At 40.9% G+C, this 26,162-nt stretch overlaps 1 long non-coding RNA gene across 1 annotated transcript in view; it reads right to left on the minus strand.

The window, feature by feature from the left end:
* Positions 1-26,162, minus strand: part of LOC139749859 (uncharacterized) — a 359,223-nt gene that overhangs the window by 266,064 nt on the left and 66,997 nt on the right. The window contains exon 2 of the long non-coding RNA XR_011713052.1: positions 745-778. This is a non-coding gene — a long non-coding RNA (uncharacterized lncRNA). The remainder of the gene's footprint in view (positions 1-744; positions 779-26,162) is intronic.

Consider the following 26,162-nt stretch of genomic DNA (forward strand, 5'->3'; position numbering starts at 1 on the left):
CCGTTTCCAATGAACAATATATAAATCAATATTTCCGAAACCATAACGTAGAAATATAGTTTGAAGCAGCGATATTCCACAAAATTGTGACAGTATACCGTACAGTCGAGTGACGGAATAAAATTTTGTATACGAGGTAAATATCCTACGGCTACTAGCAAGAAATCCATTCACACACTATAGAATAACCGATATGAACGTCCCTAGGTATCATAAAGTGCTCCTTCCAAACACCATGCGAATTTCCAGCGACAAATAAAACCTCAATGGCAAAATACAACAAGAAGAACGGAAGGTGACGAGTTATCAACTTACCTCTCTGGCGAATATTAAGACAAGTACATCGGGTTGATCAACACACACAATACATACGGTGGAGAATGGTTCGAGACCAACACGAAAGGTGTTCTACTCTACGTACTAGATCGTCTTACCTTATTGTAATTCAATCGTCGAAGAGCAGACTCAACATCATATTCATCGATGAACACATGTTTAGAATGCTGGACACATGGATCAGATGCCAACCATATACTTTTGGGTGCCGGGGATTCGAACCCCGGTTCTGTCATTGTGGCAGGCGGGTGTGCCCCCCCTCTGGGCGAAGAGGTGCCACGCGGTAGGACCGAGGTTCGAATCCCCGCCGCCCAGATGTGAACCGTCACCATCATACTGAAATGTTACGGCGGATGACGAAAAGGAAACCACTGGAATCTATGAACAGGATGAACAGTGAACACTTACCTGGAGAGCATGGAGATGTTCTATCAGTCGAAGTCTGTAAAAAAAGAGAAAAAAATAAATGAGATTCTTAAATTAGGCTTTATCAAAGGACTAGAATTGATCTCTAAATGCAGAAAATATAGTATCTTTTCTCAAAATAGTGGAGGCTTAAAGTTCCATTCAAAAGAGCAAGGTGATGTAGAATTAGGAGAAGAGTGGAGACCACTTCACTTGTAATTGTAGAATCCAAAATCATTTCTGGATGCCTAGCATGGTGACTGAAAATAAACATGAACAGATAAGGTGTTTTGGAAAAACACTTTTGTGGTGTTTTAGGAAGATGCTTCAAATCGTTATTCAGACAATGACACTTAAATAGCGCTATTTAAACGTGAACTAGACGTCATTTTAGTCGTAGGGACGTACAAGTTATATATATATATATATATATATATATATATATATATATATATATATATATATATATATATATATATATATATATATATTTTTTTTTTTTTTAACTATTTGCCATTTCCCGCGTTAGCGAGGTAGCGTTAAGAACAGAGGACTGGGCCTTTGTGGAATATCCTCACCTGGCCCCCCTCTGTTCCTTCTTTTGTATATCAACTGACTTGTGTCTCCCCTGATGATGTGATTATTACACGAAAGTGCACTTGGGAACTTTTCGTGTATCATTGTTATATTGTGATCCTTTCCAATATATATATATATATATATATATATATATATATATATATATATATATATATATATATATATATATATATATATATATATATTAGTATAAAAGTATAAAAAGTATAAAAAAAAAATATATATATATATATATATATATATATATATATATATATATATATATATATATATATATATATATATATATACTAAGAGAAAGATCCTGGAATGAAAATCAATAATGACGTAAAACACACACACAGCATTGCTAAAAGTGAAAGAAGAAAGGCGAAAAAGAATGTCAGGGTTTCAGATCAAGAAGTAATGATAATACGAGACACAATACTTACGTTACAACGACCAAACAATATTGTTCACTTCTCTTGCTCAATTTCATCAATGATAAGGAAAACTAGACTGAATGACAAATAGGAAAAAAAAAAGAGGCGGGAAATTACATAAGGAAAAATAAAAAAATCCTCAGAGATCTAATAGTCTTTTTCCGTAACACGGATATCTTGATGGTTTCAACTCACGAGACTCCTATACATTAGACATATAAGATAGCTAGAAATGCCGTTGCTGTGTTACGGGGAAGGAACTGCAATACAAAAGTGGACGAAAGTCACTTTGGCAGTAGAATGATGCTCAACTAGGATAGAATATCATCTGAATTATGCACAGCTAGGATAGAATATCATCTGAATTATGCACAACTAGGATAGAATATCATCTGAATTATGCACAACTAGGATAGAATATTATCTGACTTAACATTCATCCTATTCTATGTCATTTCCATGATAGCATATCCTCTCTAAACTACCTGGTGCCCTTCATAGCTCTCTAAACTACCTGGTGCCCTTCATAGTTATTCCCCAGCCGGCAAAGGTGTAGGAGGGCGTGGTGGGAGGGGAAAAGCCTTGGGCTTTACAATCATGTCGACTCCTCTATACAGAAGTAGTTAAGGACAGAATCAATATCCATTAACAAATGGTCTCATCTTAGACCTTAGGTCTTTTGTTCTCTGGTCGTACCCATATCTTTGCACTACTAGAACTTTCTGCTTTCAGTATTCAACTTGTGTTTTGTAAGCCACATACTATAATCATTTTACCATTATCTATGTACGAGTTTACTACTCTCCTAACGCTTACACGTACATCCTTTCCCAGTATCATTACAGCCATAAAACCTCTCAGATGTGAACATTTCCCTCCTGCTACCACTTCGCCGCCATTCCCTGCGCTCACATACTAAACTCCCACCACTTTTGCCAACCTAATTCAACTCTCTTTACCTATATACTGATCACACATACCATTCCAGTGATCGATCGCAGCGTTCATTATTTCCCATCACTCCTTTAACCATATGCAGCAACCGATACCTGGAACTGCATGACGACACCACCCCTTACGTAAGTCACTACGTCAACTACACATATCCATCACCTCCTACACTCCCCATCCCCACCTCCCACACTCCCTCACTCCCACCTCCAGCAACCACACATATCCATCACCTCCCACACTCCCTTCCTCCTCCTCCAACAACCACACATATCCATCACCTCCTACAACTTCCCCCCCACCTCCATCAACCACACAAAAGAATCACTTCCCACAATTTCTCCACCCTCCATCAACCTACAGCACTGACAGATCCCATCTGTGAAGACTGCCCCTCCACTAAAGTAGTCCAATCTCCAACATTCCCTCACCAACTACACACACACACACACCTTTCTCCTCCGACCACACGGTCACAACTTCATCTACTCTACAGAATTACCTCTTCCGCCACTCATGAGTCTCTCTGCCACAACACCACCAATCATAAAAATCTACTTTTCCTGAAAATCACTCTACTAACAATGCACGTCTTATATAGTTCCCTCCTCCTGTTAGACTATCTTCAGTCCACACATACCCGTCTCCTTCCATCAATCTCTTAGCTGCCTACACCATCATGAACCACTAAGCAGCTTCGCCCGACAATCCATCAAGCAATCGTAACTCACCTCCCTCAGCACACCACCACCACCACTAATACAGATGACGCGCACCGCTCACTCGCTTTCTCCACTAGAGCACCGATCATGGGCGAGTCTCTCTCCTTACACTACTCAGCTACCACCACTACCAACCCTCCGGTCACACAAACACACACCTCTCTTGTCCCATTATTCCACCAGCAGTCATGCACAATAACCTTCTCTAACCACTCTCCCGGTTCCAGAGAACTACTTCCTTTTAATAAGCCACCTTCATACAGCACTTTCCTCCCGTCGCTCCTCCACCTACATTCATAAACGCTTCCCACGTAAAGTTATATCATCTCTGCTCTAGGAGCCACACACTACCATCCTCCACCACTACTCAACCAGCATCCCTCCTTCCACAATTCCACCAGCCCCTCAAAACACCCTGATCCTAACTCTACTTTCAGAGGCTGTTCGTACCTGATCATCTCCAAGGATCTGGGAACGGAGTTAATGGTAATAGACAGATAGAAAACACAGATAATTGGCTGGTTCGCTGGGGGCCAGAGGGCGCGGGGTCTAATACACCAACAACTTAAAAATGCTTACGACATACACAACGTTATTAGTAACTGTGGTCGTACGTACTAGGAGGAGATTACCGTAGGCGAGTCTACTGTGAGGTGTTATGAACACCAGGAGTTAACTGTGGTATGTGGACATCAGTACCTGTCTTTATCAGGCGAGTCAGCTGTGGTGTGTGATTGTAGAGGAGTCAGTTGTGGCGTGTGGACTCTCATGGTAGTAGAAGAATCAGCTGTGGTACGTGGATACCAGCAGCTGGCTATGGTACAATAATTAGATGTGGTGAACAAAAGCTAAGAACAGGCCATGCTAGACGAGCATACTACTTCGACGTCAGTTTCTGACAGTGGCAGATCATCCTGCAGTTATGTGTGGGTAACAGCGGAAGGCTCGAGTGAATTCGTGAGGTGTGGTGTGTGGTCACTTGCACTGGGTTGTGATTAAACAGTTGTGACGCAGACAAGTGTGGTGTGTGAGCATTATTTGCTCAATGTAGCATGTAATCCCTTAGTAGAATGTCGTCAGCAGCCATTGGCTATAATTTGTATATATTTGCAATATTCTGAGAGTGTACGAAGGAACACTTGATCGAAACGGGAGAGTCTGATGATGTGATGTTTCGTGTAGATATGGGAAGACACATCAGAAGAGTCACTAAGATCCCTGAGAAGGGAGGACCATTACAGTCTGACCGTGTGTATGTCAACAACATTGTGTACGGTGGTCCCCGCAGGCACTTGACACACAAACACCTAATCATCATCGTTATCAGTCTTACACCAAGAACTGCTGGAGTCAGCTCGCTACCGTATCTCGATGTACCAGGTACTTCATAAAGTAAGACTGCATCGATGGCATTTACTTACGATGGGAAAAGTAGAAGTAAGTCATACTAATGAGAAGGATGATATTAGAAACCTATTCAGCTGCAGTGGCTGATCTAAGGCGGGAAAACGAAATTCTAGAGAATAACTCTTTTAAAAGGCTTGAACTGATAACTTGTTTCTTATTCTCTCTCTAGCTGAAAAAAAATGTTCGTTGTGTCATAGCCACACAGCTCTAAAGTCACAAGTTACCAAAATGACACACACACACTAGGTATGGAATATTCACATCTGACCAGAACACATCCTGACTTTGTCAAATTAAGATTAGAGAAGCAAGCGAAAATGTGATTATTATTCTTTTTTTTGGGGTACAGTCATAAAATCTGAGTTACGTGGAAGATCAATTTTGTTCGTACTCTCTTTGCAAGGAATCACCTGATCTTATGTTTTTCAGAGAAATTTGATTACACTACGGAGCATACATGTCGAGAGAACTTTGCACTCCATTGGTTACTCATTCAAGGTCTATATTTATAAATGCAATCTTCCACTCCTCTTGAAATCTATTTTACGCTCACTTTAACTAAGGATGATTTAAGAAATACGGGAAATGTGGAGCTCGAATGGGATTCTACAAATAAAATGTTTTCTTAAAAGAAAAGGAAAATCGTTATGACTTAAACCAGACCACGAGGGAAAAAAAAATTTTGGACACAGTAACAAAGGACACTAGAGATGGATATCTGGGGGAGGGAAACACTACAGATGCTCTCAAGTAGATAGTCTCATTAATGCCTGATATGTTAGCATTCTTTCAGCAAATTATAATCATCTTTTTCGCACGACACAAAGGCAACATAACGAAATGTACACAAAGAAAATGGCACACACACACACACACACACACACACACACAATAAAGAAATTAGACAGACAGACAGACAGACAGACACACACACACACACACACACACACACACACACACACACACACACACACACACACACATATATATATATATATATATATATATATATATATATATATATATATATATATATATACATTGCAGTAGGTCACTTCAGTACATACATACAGAAAAATACAGGCACACAAGACTCATCTCTTAGTTACTCCCTCTCGTCAGGGGTTACTTCGTACTTGCTCCATCTCAAACAAATAGTCGTCAGTCCCGACGTAGAATCTTTTGAGAAGTGACGACATTTTCTCCCACTCGAATATTTCTCCACTAGTGGGTATAAGTTAAGTGATGTAGTAAAAAAAAAATATGTTCTCACTAATTAAGTAAGGCAGCACTCAGGAGGGTCACATATTCAAAGACACTCCAATCAAGATTCTAAGGAAATCACGAGAGTTAAGAAAATATATATATATTTAGATGTGAAAGATGGGGGGTGGGTTTGCAGCGACCTAAAAATCCAAGGTTATGGACACTAGCGCTATGAATTAGAAAATATGGTTTTTTCTTTTTCCGAATGATCAACCTAAAGAAACGATCCACTCAAAACTACGGATGATGTAGATGTTGGATGACGCGCGCGCGCGCGCGCACACACACACACACACACACACACATACACACACACACTATATATATATATATATATATATATATATATATATTACACACAATCCTGTGCGTGTTGGTATGGGGGACCTGGAAGATGAATCAATACCTGCTTTCTTATGACACGTTGCTGGTGGCAGATTCGAGTGATGAACTACAAAAGCTGGGGGTCTGAGTTTGGCAGAGTATGTGAAAGTAAAAAACTGAGAGTAACTGTGAATAAAATCTGGGTTACTAGGTTTACCCGTGAAAAGAGATAGGTTGTATGGAGCGTGAGCTTGAATGGAAAGAACAAGGAAGCTGTGGTGGAGTGGGAGTGGATATGGCAGCGAATGGAACCATGGGAGCTGACGCGAACCAGAGGGTGGGTGAGGGGCAAATGTCCTGCACGTATTGAATAATGAGTAGAAAGAGAGGCCACTGACTCTGAGGGCCAAGGTGGGTATGTCTGATGATGTAGTCCCGTTGGTTGTGTGTGGACACGATAGTGTGAGTGTGTTGGAAATGAAATGTCTCAGGACAATATATGGTGTAAAGACGATTGATCAAATAAGAAATAATGGACAAGGAAGATGTGTGGTTGCAAGAGGAGTAAGTATGAGAAAAGCAAAGAAATTGTGTTGATATGGTTTGGAAAAACTGAATGGATGAGTGAAAAGGAGATAACTAAGAGGATATACTGGTCAGAAGGTGGAAGGAACAAAGAAAACGGGATACAAGGGAGGAGATTGAAGAAAAGAATGAAAAACTTTTTATAGGTTCGGTGCATGAACATGCAAGAGTGTTCCAGGCGTGAAAGGGATAAAGCAAAATGGAGCGACGTGGTATACAGAGGGCGACGTGCTATCACCGAGTTGAACTAGGGCATATAAAACGGTCATTGGGCACCAGGGAAAAGGTCTGCGGGACCTGGATGAGAATAGGGGGCTCCGTTTTTATAGAAACATCGAATCAAATGGAACTACTCTTTTGGATGACAAAAAAAATTCACATTATCTGAAATATAAACTCTCTACTTCATGACAAGATGTGCTGTAACTAATGGTATCAATGTAATGGCAAAACACACTTAGAATGAGCGGTACATCGTTCACCCTTCACAGCTATACCTGTTCCCTCTGCTCAGATGTGAAATACCCCACTGCGATCATCCATGCAGACTGGAAACAATTGAAACATGGTCCAAAGCTCAGATAACCCCAGGAAGAATACTCTAGTCCCTAAGCGATAAGCGTTATATTGAGAGCAAGACAGAAGAGGAAAACAAAATATATGTACGAATGAAATATATTCCAGTGTTTCCCCAAGACGAATTCTATTATTTTCTTTTTTCTAAACCCATTCGGGTCGACGCCAGTTGTACATATATTTCTATAATCTCCGCAGTACATGATCTATATGACCCATCACCTGGAGGAGCTCTTGATACAATTTCAGTTACATTTCTTATAAACGTTCAGCCTCTGTACCGTTTGTATTGCCTGTAAGTTGACTTAAAAGTGATATGGCTGGATGTCACATTAACAGTTTTGCTACTTTTGTATACTGACATTTAATGGCTCGTCTGATACAGCTGATACTGAAATCCAGGCCTGGAACACATGACCCACCCACAGAAGTTGCTGCAGGAATAATAAATCGTCCTACGAATGTAAGCTGGCAGGAATATTTGCCACAAAATTAGAATATATATTCCCAAGAGCGTTCAGCGTAAACTCGTGAACAATATCTTCAATTTCTCTCGGAAATATTTTCAATACACAGAACGACATTTGTCTGAATACATATATGAATATGCAAGTTACTGCTGTCTGTCTATCGATATAACTATAGCGGTATCTGTGACGAATCAATGTTTTCTAAAAACGACAGATGCATAATGATCCAGGCGTCACATAATAGGAATTTCTACTTGTTCTGCGTTTACGAATTTCAAATATATATATTCGGTGCAATTACAGTCACTACTCCAGGGCTGGTTTGTTAGGTAGCAGCCAAGATTAAACATTAGTCGTAATAAAAAGCAAAATTGTCAAGACAGAAGCCAACCAGAATTGTATAACTGGCAGCCTGAACCTGGAGTCTCCATGAAAAGGCAGACGTGAATAATAATTCATCCTCCTGTACCAGCCATCATTAAATAGAACTGAGAATATCGCCGTCAGACCGAGGGACAGAAGTCCTCATAATTCATCCCCTTCAGACATCAGGACCAAATGCTGGAAACATCATGGAGACAGACAAACTCATGAAACAGTACAGCCTGTACATAACCTGTATTTAGTCAGATGTGCATTGCTTTACCTACGTAGACCCGAATATTTCTAGTCGTGCTTTCACACGGGAGCAATTTCTATGTTCGCAATCACGAAGTGTACGGTTGCTTTCTCATGCACTGCGTAAATAATAAGCTTTGGTTTCATACCAGAGTATCTCCTGTTTTCAGACATATAAGGAGACAATGTTATCATTATTCATGTTTTTTTCTCAGCAAATGCGAGATTAAATCTGGTAAATGTGATACTGGGTAAATATGATTAATGTAATGTAGTGGATCATTTATCAAGCAGTCACTCGAGAAAAAACTAATGATGCTTAGAAATCCTCGACATAAGGTTGAAACTTCTGGTGTACAAGAGATTTCCTTGCAACACACACACCGGTTATTGGTTAATACCTACAAGTTATTATTCTTTTTTGGCGAAAAACTATTTCTCTTTTACAGCTTCTATTTTCTTAAATGTACATCAAACCCTGTACATCAATGATAAATACCTCAAGTACGTTAAGGTTTCTTGAAATGTGGTCTTTTAGGCATTAGAGTTCTTTAAACGTATCTTGTGGACTTCTTTTTCTTTTATCTAGAAAAAATATTCATTCGTTTAATATATATAGAGAGATCGGAAAACAAGAGGAGCCTGCAATTTCTTTTTTTTTCCGCTACAGGATACAGAAGCTTGTGTATTGTGATACAGCTACCATCATGGAAGCCGCCATGAAGAGCAAATATAACAATGCCACTACGAATTACCAGGATCCAACTGTGATCATCATTACTGTGTCGATATTCGGCTCAGAATTCAACACTCAGAATTGCATTTGCTGTGCGCGATGATCTAAGTTTAACGCTTGACAATAGCTGATGTACTTGTGTGTAATTACCAGCATCCATTTCAGATGTGTCGGTGTATGAGTGATATATGCAACAGAGCGCCGACTACAGAGAATATGTCAAAATCATATCATTAACCATTTGTACACTGAGAGTTCCGGCCTCGCGGCTATATTTGTTAACCAATTTACAAATATTTATCGAATGGGAACCCCTGTGTAAATGGTTGAATTCCTCCCATACGTCTGGTGGGGGATTGAAACCCACATTTTCTCCGTTTTCAATGATTTAGAGGAAATTACCAATCATCCCGCCCAAATTCCTAACAGCTGTGACCACTTTCCTTATACTCTGGATCCGTTTTTCGCCCCTAATCTTTCGCACTGTAGTCACACAATCTCGCCCTCAGTTGGGTCATCTGATCACACGCTCATAACGTAAACATTTTAACGACACCCTTCTTGTAGCTCATTCTATAGGCAGAGACAAGCACCTCAACAAAGCTTACTCGAATAACTTCAGAAAATTCCTCTCTAACTTTTCTCTTACTCTCTCTCTCTCTCCCTTATGTGGTGATGCTTCTGCCTCCGCCAAAGGCATAGCAGAGGATATTGTCGCGGAAATGGAAGCATATATACCCTCTTCCTCCAAGACGACCACTTTTCCCCACTCCATGATTGAACCGGTCTTGTTCTGCGGCCATTTAGGCAACGGATCAGGCATATCGGGCTTGGGAAATCTCTCTCCTCCGACTCCCATTGTCACAACTCGTAATCATGGCAAGTACGTTATCCATGAGGCAAAGTCTTCGAGTCCATCCTCAGCTCCCAAGCCCTCAGACATCTTGAATCTCAAAGTCTTCTCTCTAATCACCGCTTGTAATACTCTCGCCAATCTTACTAATGTCTGTTTATCATCCCTGAAAGATTTTGGGGAACCCTATGTAGTTGCCCTTGACACATCCAAAGCCAGAGACAGAGCGTGGCACCAGGATCTCATCCCTAAGCTTCCCTCTCCTGGCTGCCCACCTTCACTTTGCTTCCTCACATCTAGCTTTCTTTCCGGCCGATCTATCCCCATGGCTGTTGATGAAACAGCCTCTCCTACTTTTCCTATCAACAGTGGTGTCCCTAGAGGTTCTGTCTTGTCTCCTACACTTTTTCTCCTTTTTATCAACGATTTCCTTTCCTTTACAAATAACCACAGGCACCTATATGCTGATAACTTAGCACTACGTTCCTCTACATCCTTCAAAGCAGCTCCTTGTTTCACTCGATTCTCATCTCAGCATAACACAACGTGCTCGGTAATCTCAGAATTCGACAGTATATGTCGGTGGGGTTAACGAAACCAGGTTAGATTAAATGCCTCCAAGACTCGGTGTCTGCCGATCTCTTGGACAGAGGGGTGGGTCCGATGCTCTAACACCAAGGGGGCGAATCATTCGCTGTTCGCAAATGACACGGTTCTGGCAGAAGACCTGAGTGAGAAATTGCAGACCCTTTATCTGAGTCTGGAAGAGCGTGTGAGAAGAGAAAGTAGAGAATCATCGTGAATGAAATTAAGGTAATGAGGTTTAACAGGGTGGCAAGACATGGTGTGAGAATGAATATGGATGGAAGAACATGTAGGAAGTGGAGTACTTTTTTTTAAGAGTGGACATGGCAGTGGATGGAAAATGGAAGCTTAAGTGAACCATATGACTGGTCAAGGCCCTGGGCACACTAAGTAATGAGTGGAAGAGGATTTCACTGTCTGTGACGGCAAGTATGGGTATGATGAACAGTACAGAGCTCCTGCCGGTTCTGCTTGGGAGCGAGTCTTGGGCCTACATGCAAAAGGATGGATTTGTTGAAAATGAAATACCTGAGGCAATATGTGGTGCGAGGAGGGCTGATTTCATAAGAAATGACAGGGTAAGAGAGATGCGTGGTAGTTAGCGTAGCATGAGTGCGAGAGCCGAACAACGTGCGCTGAAATGTTCTGGACATATGGAGAAGACTAGTGAAAAGAGACTGGGTTTGATTCATCGAAGCCTCAACAATAAGGAAAGAATGGGGAATGAGTGGGACAGAAAGAATTGGGGTGAACTGCTGTCAATGTGCTGAGCCAGGGTACGTGAAACGGTAAGAGGAAACCACGGAAAGGTCTGTGGCGTTTGGCTGTGGATAAGGTAATATGGTTTTGGTGTATTATACATGACAGGTGAAGAATGGATGCAGACAGATGAGGCCGCTCCTTGCCTGTTCCTGGCGCTTCCTCTCTTATAAGAGAAACTGCAAAATGTGTGAAACAGTGTATACACAAGTGTACTTTTAGTGTGAGTGTATGTGTATGTACGATTACTATTTCTGTGTTACAGGGAGAGAATCTTTCATTTGTTATGCCCCGTCTCTTAAACTTGTATTTGTGCCATATATTTACTTCTATGCATGTATGCACACACACACACACACATAGAGCCTACGCCAGGTACCCATTTATGAACCAATCGAGTTAGTAGGTGTAGGCCGACTGCAACGCCCAGGATTCGAACCCATACGGGCCCGACCCAGGATAGCCCTTGCTGACTTATGATCAGTAACACTGACCACTACACCACGGAAGCTTGCGCGTGTGTGGGTATATACATGGGCTTTATATGTTGTTATACAAGACCTTTCACGTGATGAAATAATAATACAACTTGATAAAAAAAGAATTAACATTTTAACTTATCACAAGTTCGTAGTCTTAAGAGCGGCCCAATACACATTAAACGCATATCATTCTTAATCATGAGCAGTCACTGAGGAATGGAAAATCAAAAGCATTACCTTCTTATCCAACTCCACATTTGACAAGAAACTTCGTTGCTCTGTCAGCAATGACCAGCAAAGCAGCAAACACCCTAACTGAACCGCACCTTCACTGAATCGCCCTCAACCACACTTACGATGTCGTAAGACTCCCACTGCAACGCACCATAGCACTCGCGCACTACATTACCATACGCACACAACATTCCGAATGCAGCTCATCACACATGCCCACAACCGGGCAGACACACCACCCACATTCACACACCATCATACCCACAACATCGACACACCTCACCAAATGCAATGCCTCTAATCACGTCGACAATAACTGAGGATTTGCATACATATCACCCTATAATGCTGTCCCCCACTCCACTCTGCAACATTTGCATATATAAACAAAGCTTCACACAGTATTTCTTTTTTTTTTCCACATTATCTTTATCTTCGCTTGCATAGCATTAGAGTTGAAGTTTTGTATCCACAGAAAGCTTATTCTTACGCTTTCCTTTCGATACTAAAAAAAAAAAAAAAAAATGAAGAATCCGATAAAGTTAGTCAAGAAATGTGTTATGGTCAGTGTTTGAAAGACTTGATGGCAACTTAGAATTAATGACTAACCAGTAACTGGAGATTCTTTTGACTAATGACATGATAAGCTTTCTACAAGGTGCTACACACACACACACACACACACACACACACACACACACACACACACTCGTACGTACGTTACCGACCATGAGTCATCAAGGGCCAACTCGCATGGGTTCGAATTCTGGGCGTGGCAGTTGGCTCATACCCACCCCAGGTGTTTAATCTTCCATCGAGGAGGATAAATGGATTTCTGGCTTGGCCTAGTTTGTGTGTGTGTGTGTGTGTGTGTGTGTGTGTGTGTGTGTGTGTGTGTGTGTGTACAAATGAATATAACGACGTGACATATATAAGGGTCAAGAGGCGAGGAAACACTAGTGTAAAACCCTCTCCTCATAACACTAAAATAGTACTGACACAAATACGTACGCATGTTCAAGCACGTGTTGATGCACAAACAAACATTACAGTTGGTAGGACAGAACCTGGACAACACAACAATGAATTCGAATGAAGCCTGAGTCAGCCCTAGTGGACGGAGCAGTTTAATATCTAAATTTCAAACGACCGACCTTCTTGCGTTCTAATGTTCTCCGATACGAACGAAAAGTATTGCACATTTTCTTTGAAAAGAGATGGCTGATATGGAATGATTTGTTCTTATATGGGAAAATATACTTTTATGGGATATCGGAGACTGAGGGGGTTGTGACAATGCACATAGCATCAAGGCAATGCACATAGCATCAGCCTGGGGAGGAACAATGTTTCAGGTGTGGTAGACGATGTGTGGATCAGGTGTTGGCTACCGAGGAATTTGCACGCGAAATACTTAAAAGACACAAAAGACCTTATATGCGGCGTTTATGGAGTGTGAAGAGAGTGTGCTTAGGCTAATAGAGATGCTCTGTGGAAGGTGGTGCCGATATCTGGCGAGGGGCAAAGAAGCGAAAAAGAGCTATAATAGAGTAATGCATGTATGTAAATAGGTAGAGAGAAGGGCGATTGCCCTCAGGTGAAGGTGGGTCTCCAGAAGGGGTGTGTGCAATGTCACCATGGTAGTTTATGGGTGGAACGGTACAGAAGGTAAGATTCTAGGATGATAGAGATGCTTTGTGGAAGGTGTTGCGAATAGCTAGTGTGGGACGATAGCTGCTATAAGCAGTGAGGAGGTTTTATCTAAGAGTAAGGAGTGTGAGCGAGTTGGTAGAGAGGAGATTAAGTTGTTCTAAGTGAAGTCGAATATGTGGCAGGGGTGTGCGATGTCACTATGGCTTTTCAATCTGTTTGCTGATGGGATAGTGAAGGTTTTAGTGAGAAGGATAGGTCTGTAGTGTGTCAAGCATAAGGGCACTTGGGAGCCGAGTCAGATATTGTTTACTGATGACACAGTGCTGGTTGCAGATTGCGAGTAAAAAACTGCAAAGATTGGTTTTCAGTTTTGGAGCGAGTGTGAAATGAGAAAATTCAGAGTAAATGTAAATAAAAGTAAGGCTAATAAGATTCATACTGGAGACAGACTTGGAAGAAGTACTATGATTTACATACCTGAGAGTGGACAAGGTAGCGAATGGAACCACGGGAGGTGAAGTGTTAGAACACGAACACAGATAAGACGTTATATCACCGGAGGGTCATGTATCGATTTGGAGAGCAACCTCATCATCGAGGTGATGGAGGGTTGTCTCTCGCTCATTGGTCGCAAGTTAGAGGATAAGCGATTCCAATGATCACGGAAGATGTGGTTAAGATGAACATCTTTTGTCGAGTCAAGATGATGTAATAGTATTCATTCACTGGCTGTCATTCAAATAATCCTGGGTTCGATCCCAAAGCACATTTTCGTGAGATGATCTTCATCGATTTTTTCCTACTACTTGCCTTATGTATATATATATATATATATATATATATATATATATATATATATATATATATATATATATATATATTATCCCTGGGGATAGGGGATTAAGAGTACTTCCCACGTATTCCCTGCGTGTCGTAGAAGGCGACTAAAAGGGGAGGGAGCGGGGGGCTGGAAATCCTCCCCTCTCGGTTTTTTTTTAATTTTCCAAAAGAAGGAACAGAGAATTGGGCCAGGTGAGGGTATTCCCTCAAAGGCCCAGTCCTCTGTTCTTAACGCTACCTCGCTAATGCGGGAAATGGCTAATAGTTTGAAAGAAAGAAAAAAAAAAAAATATATATATATATATATATATATATATATATATATATATATATATTCATATATATATATATATATATATATATATATATATATATATATATATATATATATATATATATGTATATATATATATATATATATATATATATATATATATATATATATATATATATATATATATATATATACACTCCATCTCCTGTTTGTCAGCAGTTTTACGCGTTAGCGAAGTAGCATCAGGAACAGATGAAGTCTGGCCACTTTCTCACACAACCATTCTCTATCTGTAATGCACAATGTAGTGCATATAAATACAGCCTTCCTTGATTTCAACCGGCTGCGTCTTCTTATATATTAAAGGCTCCAGTCACGGACAAAAGTCTACATCAAGGCCAGGCCTTAAATGTAATACAGAGAATTATGAAAAGGAAAAAGAAAAGACAAGGGAAAGTACTTACGAATTCTCGAGAAAGTGAAAGATAAGTCTTAAAATGTGCCAGGTCATAGTTATTGGGAAAGACACGAGAAGGTAGAGAGTTCCAAAGCTTCGACGTGTAGGGAAAGAAGCAGATATCAGAACGGCCCACCTTCGAATTGCTGATGGCCACACAATAAACATATAACGGAGAAGCTTGTCGAGTATTACGTGGTCTAGCTACTGGTATAAGAACACAAGTAACCAGCTCTCGCGAGCATAAACCAAAATAATACCTACAGAAGAGGGAAAGTGAACCAACATTGCGGCGTACGGCAAGAAGGTCGAGTTTGGATGTTAGCCTGGGACAGTTTATAAGGAGGACTGCTTTCGACTCAACTCTGTCAAGTAAAGCTGCAGAGCTAGAACCATCCCAAACGGTGAGAGCAGTAGTCCATACAAAGACGTATCAATCCGTTGTATAAACGAAGCAACTGTTCAGAAGAGTAGTAGTTTCGACAATCTAAACAGGTCACCCAGTTTCTTAGAGGCAGACTTAGCTATTCCTTGAATATGGGGTTTCCAAGAATGAGTAGATATTACAGTAACACCAAGCATATTCATAGTCAAGAGGTGGAATTCTATGACCGTCAATGTGATCTTGTCAGAGAGAGAGAGAGAGAGAGAGAGAGAGAGAGAGAGAGAGAGAGAGAGAGAGAGAGAGAGAGAGAGAGAGAGAATGTAATGGTTCAAGATAAATTCAACTTAGTTTAATCGACAACTTACCTCCATGATATAATAGACCCAAAGGTGTAGAAAGTAGAGCAGAGCAAAAATCCATGACGAAAGATTATACGTAAATAATCCGATATCCAGGTTACAACCAGAGCCGAAATTGAAGGCATAGAATATCTGACTAGATATGAGACAGGGAAATGAAATTGCTGGGAAATTTGATTTAAAACCTGCTGGGACAGACTAATGCATAATGCAGAATGGCGCTGTGCGTCAGAAGCTTGTAGATGTGTAGTAGAGTCGAGGAAAAGATCAGGTGTAAGAACCAAAGTGTAGACAAGCAGCTGGGGTCAAACGAGAGAGAGAGAGAGAGAGAGAGAGAGAGAGAGAGAGAGAGAGAGAGAGAGAGTAGATAGTCTTGAACCGAACCACTTCGCAATCTAACCAGGTCACCACCACATCTACTCAAAAGTAATCAGGATTACAAAATGAAGGAAAAAAAAAAAAATAACCGCCGGGGAGAGAAGAGGGAAGGAAGGAGGGAGTGAGGCGAGGCGAGGCGAGAACAACATCAACTGTAGTGAAGATTAGATTAGCTCAGGCCAGATGTGGCGACGACCAGTTTAATAAGCAGAGGCCGTCTGGATGTGACACCGACCAGATCCACGAGCGTGAGTCACTGGCTCACTCGACAGCACCCAACTCAATAAGTCTGGGCGGGAACATACGTGACACCGAATAGTTCAGTAACCCGAGAACAAGGCAGATCGTTATGAAGCTGCATCAACAAGGCGGAGACCAGGTAGATATGGTACACCTCAGCAGATCAACAGACGGGGCACACAACGGGTACGGTAACAATCACATCGACAGAGCAAACAGGACAACGTTCCTGTTTAAGGGACGTAATTGGAGGTGATAACTCGAGGAGTTCGGCCGGCGACCTTCTTGGGGAAGAGAATAGTGAACGCACGACTCTTGACTGTGGCAACAGGACACTGTGTAAAAAAAGATGAAGAGACAGAATAAAAATAGCTTTACACGTCATCGGGAAATGAACTGAAAATGACTCTTGGATAGGATCATATGATGCAGAGTGGCTTCCTGTACTTGGGATGAAACAATTGTCCTTTGTTAAAATAATGTTGAAAAGAAATAAATAGATGGAGTGTCATATATGTGATAATCAACTATAAGATGTCTGTTGTTGTGTAGCAAAGGTGTGCTTGTGAGATCTCGCAGATATGTGGATAAATCATCAAAGACGTTATCAAAGGTGACGCTACAGAGGCTTATACAGGTTTGTAAATGAAGCAGTGGAAGAGTCTGGACATGGCAGTAGAAGATGAGAGTTGAGGATGCGAAGAGGCGTGAGTGAGAAAGCAATTGTATTCCAAGTTCCAAAATTGTGTCAGCGAGTTAAAAGAGGTATACAGATGAAGCAGTAATGTCTGAGCAATGTGAAAGCAAATGTGTGTGCATGCATAAGGCAGTACTTATTAGTGGATGAGAAATAGAATGTGTGGATGAAGCCGTAGAGGTGATGGACGAATGGCACCAGGTAAGTGTGCCTCTGTCCAAATGCAATATATGTGTACCCAAGGCTGAAACGGTGTATGGACACTTCATTAGGGGTAACGAATACGACTGCAAAGGTATATGGATGAGGGTGAGGTGGTGTGTGGATGCTGCCGTAGAGGCACGAGCATGCAACTACAGAATTGTGTGGATGAGGTTATTGAGGTACGAGGATAAAATGTGGTGCTTGGAGGAAAACATGAGAGAGTACTGGGTTATGGGTGGAGTAACACAAACATAAAAGAGGCAGCGCGAACGTGTAGATATGTCGGCATACGTGTGTAGTTGCGCAACGCAGCTATGAATAAAGTAGTTCAGGTGTGTGGACGAGGAATAAACCGTTGGTGAATGAGGCATCAAAGGCCAGTGGATAGGGCCATAGAGACAAAAGGTGAGGCCATAAGTGAGGCATAAGGCACGCTTTCATGGTCAACATCTCATCCAAATTTCAAATTCATCGCCTAAATTGACAGTAGCACAAAGTGAAGCGAAATCTCTCAGCTTAAAACAAAAGAGGGTCTCCTGTGGATGTAGTCCAAAAGAAAAAATACTTCCGTGCTTGGAAATACATGTTTTTCAAGTGGCCGAAGACACGTGTGCCGTGAAGAAGAGTGAAAAAAAAGTGAAATGGATCCAGAAGAATGTAGGAAAGTAGCGCAAAATTTTTCCCTGAAAAAGCTTTCTCCAAGAGTGCATGGCTGAAGGCGAGGAGCAGCTCAGCACTTGCAAGATTGGTACGCACCAGCATTACCATCAATAGTCGCCCACAATTTTTAGACAGCATTCTTGTATGTTCTTTTCTTAATCTAGCAATATGTCTTGTAGGTGAGAAACGGGTATAATATTCACGTATATCTTACGGCAGGTTTAGCTTCTGTGCAACATTCTGGCTCAAATTTAGCGTGAGATGCAAAAAAGGACTAGCTCATATTTAGGGAGCGTGATGCGAACTGGAGAAAGGAAAGTGGGAAATATACAGCCACCAGGCAAATGACAGTGACCAAAGTGGCGGATGTTCACTTACAGAGTCCTTGTTACAGCTTCATGGGTAAGAGGAAGATACTGGGTGGCAGAATGAAAGTTTCTCATTTATAACGCTAGCAAGATGACGGGGTACCAATGTTACATGGGAATATAAAGGTTTGTCCAGAAAAAAAATTTCAATGAAAAAAAATTTGTTTAAGACCATGTGAACAACACACCTATTATAACCTACTTGTGCCCCATTTGGTGAGAGAGATTTGTTTGATACATGTAATGAAACACTTACGCATTTAACAAAGACTCTTTAGGAAATTACTTTTAGCATTCCATTTATCATCTTAATGCCATTTTCTACCTGTCTTTCAAACTCATTATGCTGATCCCTTAATTACACCTCTCCTCCCTTAATTCTCATATTCAATCATTATTTCTCACCACGAAGAAACTTTCATTTCTATTCATCCATCGAGGGTCAATTACGTCTAATCTCTTAACTGAACTCAGGAGATAGTAAGCTTTTTAATACTCAAGGTGGATGGTTTGAGAAATATACGTATCTGACCCCTGCTATAGGGTCAACCTACGAGTTCCGGTCAGTACATAAAGTCATGTTCCTTATTTTGGTATCGTTCTTCAGACGCACATTTCTCTGGTGTTATCTTGACCCATAACTGTTACCTGTGTGCCAGTCTGCTATAACCTATGTGTCCCGTGTCCTCCGTCTTTCATGTCGAATCTGTGACTAGTTCAAATATCATTGATTATACATTTTCTGTTACACTGAATTGGATGAAGATGATAATTCAACTTATCACATTCTGCTTAAGAAGACACTCGTCTTCATTTCTAGGAAGTCTCGAGCTTCAACATCTGTGAGAGCAGTCAAGTACAATGCATTTGTCCTATGGTGAGGGATTCACACCCAAGCAACAGTCTTCATCGATGCCAGGAAATGGGAATGGCTGAACTCCTCCCGAAAGGATGATGGAGGGATTGAATCCCTCACGTTCTTCATTCTCAAGGATCTAGAGCGAATCATCATCCACCTCTCCTATATACTTCTGACCGCTGTGACCACTCCTAATATTCCGAATCTGTATTTTACTTCTTAAGCCTTCACGCCACAGCAACACGATCTCGACCCCTGGCGGCTCATCTGATTATTGTGCTAAGAGGTGGAGTTATAGGGCCACCACAGTGGATGGAAAAGCTTTTATCCTTAAACGCCTAGAGTTATGATGACCTGTGTAGCTAGCTACGGAATCATGTGAATGCTATGTTTTGCAGGTTTTGTTTAGATCTCTCGCTAGGATCTTGATATTCAAAGAGTTGCGTCAGCGAGGTAACGCCAGGAAACATGAAGAAAGACCCATCCACTCATATATTCACATATACACATACACGCCCATATATAATGTACATACAAATACATAAAAAGACATATACATATGTACATATTCATACTTGCTTGCCTTCATCAATCTCCGGCCACACCGCCCCACAGGAAATAACATCGCCACCCTCTGCGTCAGCGAGGTATCGCCAGGAAAGCAGACAAAAAAAAAAGAAAAACATTTGTTCACAGTCTCTAGCTGTCATAAGTAATGCACAGAAACCACAATTTTCTCTCCACATCCAGGCCCAACAGACCTTTCCATGGTTTACCCCAGACGCGTCACATGCTCTGGTCCAGTCCGCTGCCAGCACGTCGACCCAGGTATACCACATGTTCTAATTTACTATTCCTTGCACGCCTCTCACCCTCCCGCATGTTCAGGCCCCGATCGCTCAAAATCTTTTTCACTCCATCCTTCCACCTTCAACTTGGTCTCTCGCTGCTACTTGTTCCCTTCACCTGTGACAAATAAATCCTCTTATCAACTTTTCCTCATTCATTCTCTCCATACGTCCAAATCATTTCAACACACTCTCTTCTGCTCTCTCAACGACACACTTTTTTATTACCACACATCCTCCTTGCCTTTTCATTACTTAATCGATCAAACCACCTCACACCACATATTGTCCTCAAACATCTCATTTCCAACACATCCACCCTCCTCCGTATACGCCATATCTATAGCCCACGCCTCGCAAACATAAAATATTGTTGGAACCACTATTCCTTCAAACAGACTCATTTTCGCACCCCGATATAACGTTCTCTCTTTCCACACATCATCGCTCCCAGAACCTTCGCCCCCTCCCCCACCCTATGACTCACTTCCGCTTCCATGGTTTCATTCGCTGCAAAGTCCACTCCTACATATCTAAAACACTTCACTTCCTCCAATTTTTCTCCATTCAAACTCGCATCCCAACTAACATGTCCCTCAACCCTGCTGAATCTAATAAACTTGCTTTTATTGATATACATATATATATATATATATATATATATATATATATATATATATATATATATATATATATATATAAAGCTCTCATTATAGGAATTATATCTGGCCACTTTCAGGTATTTGACAGTCCATTTTGATGATAATACCTTACGTACAATTAGTGGCGTTGGCGCGGCACATTCATCTGTACTTGATAAAATCTCACTCATGACAGACATATGTAATTCATTTGCGTCAATAAACATTATTCATTTTGGTGTGTCACCACCTAAAGCAACATTCTGCACTTCACTCCAAAAAATATTAATTGCCACTGCAACACAATACTTATTCCTGATAGGCAATTTCTCACAGAAATGTTGCCTTCTCAATACATCGACGTCACTTACGAACATAGATAGTTCCTCGAAAATTAGAGTCTCCAAAGGACATAATTTTATTCATAGGAAAAACGTGGCAATTTTCAACTCTTGCTTCTTGCTGACGGCCTTTGCAGTCAGCAGTGTATTACCTCTCTAGATAACAAATGCTCAGCTGTCTTTAAACTACCACACGAAGATCTAGTGTCTCTCTTAAAAAGAAATATCCAGCTGTTTGAGGTAACTTTATCTGACCAGACGTGTTTTTGGTCTGGGCTACGATGCCCACAACTGCCAGTGGGTTAACGAGATTTCAGTAAATCAAACTTCCTAGTACCAATCTGCTTCTCAGAACAACATTATATATATATATATATATATATATATATATATATATATATATATATATATATATATATATATATATATTCATTTTATATTTATTAAACTTTGACGCTGTCTCCCGCGTTAGCGAGGTTGCACAAGGCAGACGCAAGAATCTCTTTCAAATCGAATGTCATGTTTTAAATAACGTTATGCATCATTACAGTTCCCGAGTTTAGTGATGATAATAACACTGGATATAACGACCTTCGGAATATAGAAACGTAATTCTAACTTGAAAAGAATATAGTTAAGTGTTGTATTACTTTCCCTGATCATACAGTTCAACACAGTGAATCAAAAGGCTCATTTCCTACCTCGTATGACTTTATGTTAACTCAATATTTTCCTGTTCGTCAGTTCACCAAACCTGAGATGATTTTTACACACTTTTTACACACTGGTCATTATCGCTTGAACGCAGATCGTACAGGTTACATAACGTTTCAGGAGGATATGGTGTACGAGAGAGTTCAAGACGTTTTTTGATCAGCTCGAGATATCAACTCGTCCGTCACGTTCTCCTCACATGAAACTGTCGCAGAAGTTCGAGGGTCTGGCAACTTTTGGTAACTCTGTTTACATCTTGTCGAAGCCTCAGCCGGGTACCATGCAGTGCACTAGTGGTCTACGTTGTGATCTGTGCACGTTGTTTCTTCTCCATATACTTTCACGTCTTTTGAGGCCATGTTTAATAGAGCAGCGTACGATCGAATTAGACTAAAGTGCACTAAACTGATTCAAGACTTTCACCTTTAACAGTGATATCGTCCTTCAGCAAGATGCTCACCCAGTATACAAGGCCACAACTGTAGGTCGGATCCAGGTGCCACGGACCATGAACGTCCGTCCAGGCGGGAGAAAGTAATTTCACTAGGCGAGAATACCGACAACACAGCCATATCAACCATCCTTCAGCACTCATCTTTCCCTTACAACAGACATTACGTCGCAAGGGCTTATAATCTCGTCGAGCGTTATGTTATTTATGGCTTGTAGGTTCCTAAGATTATTGTTTCTCGTGGATGTAAGTCATATGCAGAGCCCAGCGCTCACTACGGGTATGGGAAGGATGTGGTCAATGAAATACGAGTTTCATGACAAGACTATTTCCATTGTTACTCTACCGACTCCCCTCGTCTCTCTCTGGTGCTCTCTGTCTATCCCGCTTCATCTCTCTCTCTGTCTCTCTCTCTCTCTCTCTCTCTCTCTCTCTCTCTCTCTCTCTCTCTCTCTCTCTCTCTCTCTCTCTCTCCCTCCTTCCCTCTCTGACATAACGCCCCATCACCAGTAATGTTGACAATGGCTGCCTATTAGGAACTCGGGGACCAGGAGATTACTCCTAATTCTAAGTAAATGAGCGACACAAGATTCATCTCTCTGGTGTAGTTTATCATAATTACTCTACCTTATCTTGTGGTGGTTTCGCTGATGACGTACCCAGCCATACAGAAGTATGCTATGGTAGCATTATAACCGGGTGCACTTAGAGCACAGTTTTCTTACAACATGTTAGTTATAAAGTGGTTCGAAGATGCTTTATATCGTCAATGTTGTCATATATATATATATATATATATATATATATATATATATATATATATATATATATATATATATATATGAGGAAGGCGATATGTAGGATTTGTGTTCACCTGCGTGTGGCCTCTGGCAGTCGTGTCTAGCGCTGCTACTGTAATAAAATTTTATGACAGACACCGTGCCTCACCTGACCACCAAGAACCACACGCATGTGAACGGAAACGGCACATTTCCTCTTCCCATATATATATATATATATATATATATATATATATGTATATATATATATATTGAGCCAGGGAATGTGAAGCGTCTGGGGTAAACCATGGAAAGTTTTGTTGGGCTTGGATGTGCAAAAGGAGCTGCGGTCTCGGTGCATTACACCTGACAGATAGAGACTGAGTGTGAACGAATGTGGCCTTTGTTGTCTTTTCCTAGCGCTACCTCACGCGCACGCGGGGGGAGGGGGGGGTCATTTCATGTGTGGCGGTGTCGGCAGGAATGGATGAAGACAGCATGTATGAATATGTACATGTGTACATATGTATATGTCTGTGTATGTATATGTATACGTTGAAATGTATAGGTATGTATATGTGCGTGTGTAGGCGTTTATGTATATACATGTGTATGTGGGTGGGTTGGGCCATTCTTTCGTCTGTTTCCTTGCGCTACTTCGCTAGCACGGGAGACAGCGACAAAGTATAATAAATAAATAAATAAATAAATAAATAAATAAATAAATATGTATATATATATATATATATATATATATATATATATATATATATATATATATATATATATATATATATATTCAAACCGAGAAAAGTTATGGATCCAGTATTTTCAATGAGTTTAAACGCACGGAAGGGACTGAAGTCCTATCAGTGTAGGAGTGAGGGAATCTGAGAGAATGTGTCAGAAAAGGAAATTGAAAGTGAATGCAAATGATAAGGACGGGCTTGTATAGCGCGGATGGTAGCCAGAATGCCGAGATATGCGAGGGAACGCTGAAATGTGGGCAGATTACCGCTGCTTTGTGTAGTGTGATCGGAAATTGGAAACTCCAAGGGTCGGGCAAGTCCTGTCACAAGGAGCGATGCAATCCATTCCAAAGAGTGAAATGCGAGCCTGTAACAGGAAAATGCCCGGCAGGGGACAAGGAAGGGCGAGATATCTTCAAAAAAAAAAAAAAAAAAAGGTTTTGGGGAAAAATAGGAAAAAAAAATGTGAATAAAATTAGAGAGGAAGGTACGGTTGGTACCTAGAATGTGAGTGTGAAACTAGAGACTGAAATATCGAGGTTCAGCGTACGGCTGGACAGTAAGGACGGAGTCTGTGGACAGTAAGGACGGAGTCATAGATATCACAAGTGTTTTTACTGGAGGACGGTATGGCAAGACAGGTGGTACGACTTCAGGTTAAAGGGACAGAGGACAGTGGTGAAGGACAGGGCCTTGGAGACAGAAGAATATGCCCACATTAGTGATCATATTGTGTGTGTGTGTGTGTGTGTGTGTGTGTGTGTGTGTGTGTGTGTGTGTGTGTGTGTGTGTGAGCGTGTGCGGTATGACAGACGACGTAGGGGAAGTAGAACCAAATACACAGGTAAACTTGTAACAAGGCAAAGGTTACGATCTTTCTATGAATCATTTAACTTATCTGGTATTATCTATATGTTCATAAACGTACACATACACACGAAGTTAAAACAAACACACACACACACACACATTGATATACCTTTACTGGCACACACACTAACATGAATATTACAATATTCCATTATATACATGATACAAGAGATGGGTAAAGTGATAAAGTCATGCTCTGATTTAACTATGTGGTAAATGAGAATGTTAAAAGAACAGATACAAGAAAAGACAGGTCGGTACTCGACTTCACTTACCATGAACAGAGGGATTTTGACAAGAGGGTCTGTAAAGTTTACAATGGAGATCGAACATAAATATCTTCTGTTTCACGTACAGGAGGAAAGTTGTGAAAAGGAGAGAAAGGTTTGATGAAAGAAGTCAGAAAGCGGAAAAACTGAGACATGAAGTTGCGAACATGGAGACGGAACTCAAGCCAGCCATCATTTGCAGAATACAAGAAATCAAGAATTTAGTTCAGCAGGATGGTAAAGGGGGAACAAAGAGCCTTTGATGAGAAAATTGCGGAAAAGACGGGAGAAAATCCAAAACTTTCCCATAAATTCATCCGGAGTAAAATGCCAGCTAAAGACCAGCTAACCAGGCTAAGGTATTTAGAAGGAACAATTGTAAAGGAAGATATAAACATTCATGGGGAAATGAATAGCAATTTCGAAAGTGTTTTCACAGTGAAATCCACTAAAGTCTAACACCAATGAGAGATTCAGTTTTCACAGTGGAAGCCACTTAAGTCTAACACCAATCAGAGATTCAGTTTTCACAGTGGAAGCCATTTAAGTCTAACACCAGTGAGATTGAGTAAGGAGGAGATTCAGTTTTCACAGTGGAAGCCACTAAAGTCTAACACCAGTGAGATTGAGTAAGGAGGAGATTCAGTTTTCATAGTGGAAACTACTAAAGTCTAACACCAGTGAGATGGGGTAAGGAGGAGATTCAGTTTTCACAGTGGAAACTACTAAAGTCTAACACCATTGAGATGGGGTAAGGAGGAGATTCAGTTTTCACAGTGGAAACCACTAAAGTCT

Source organism: Panulirus ornatus, chromosome 8 (genome assembly GCF_036320965.1).
Source record: "Panulirus ornatus isolate Po-2019 chromosome 8, ASM3632096v1, whole genome shotgun sequence".
NCBI lineage: Eukaryota > Metazoa > Arthropoda > Malacostraca > Decapoda > Palinuridae > Panulirus > Panulirus ornatus.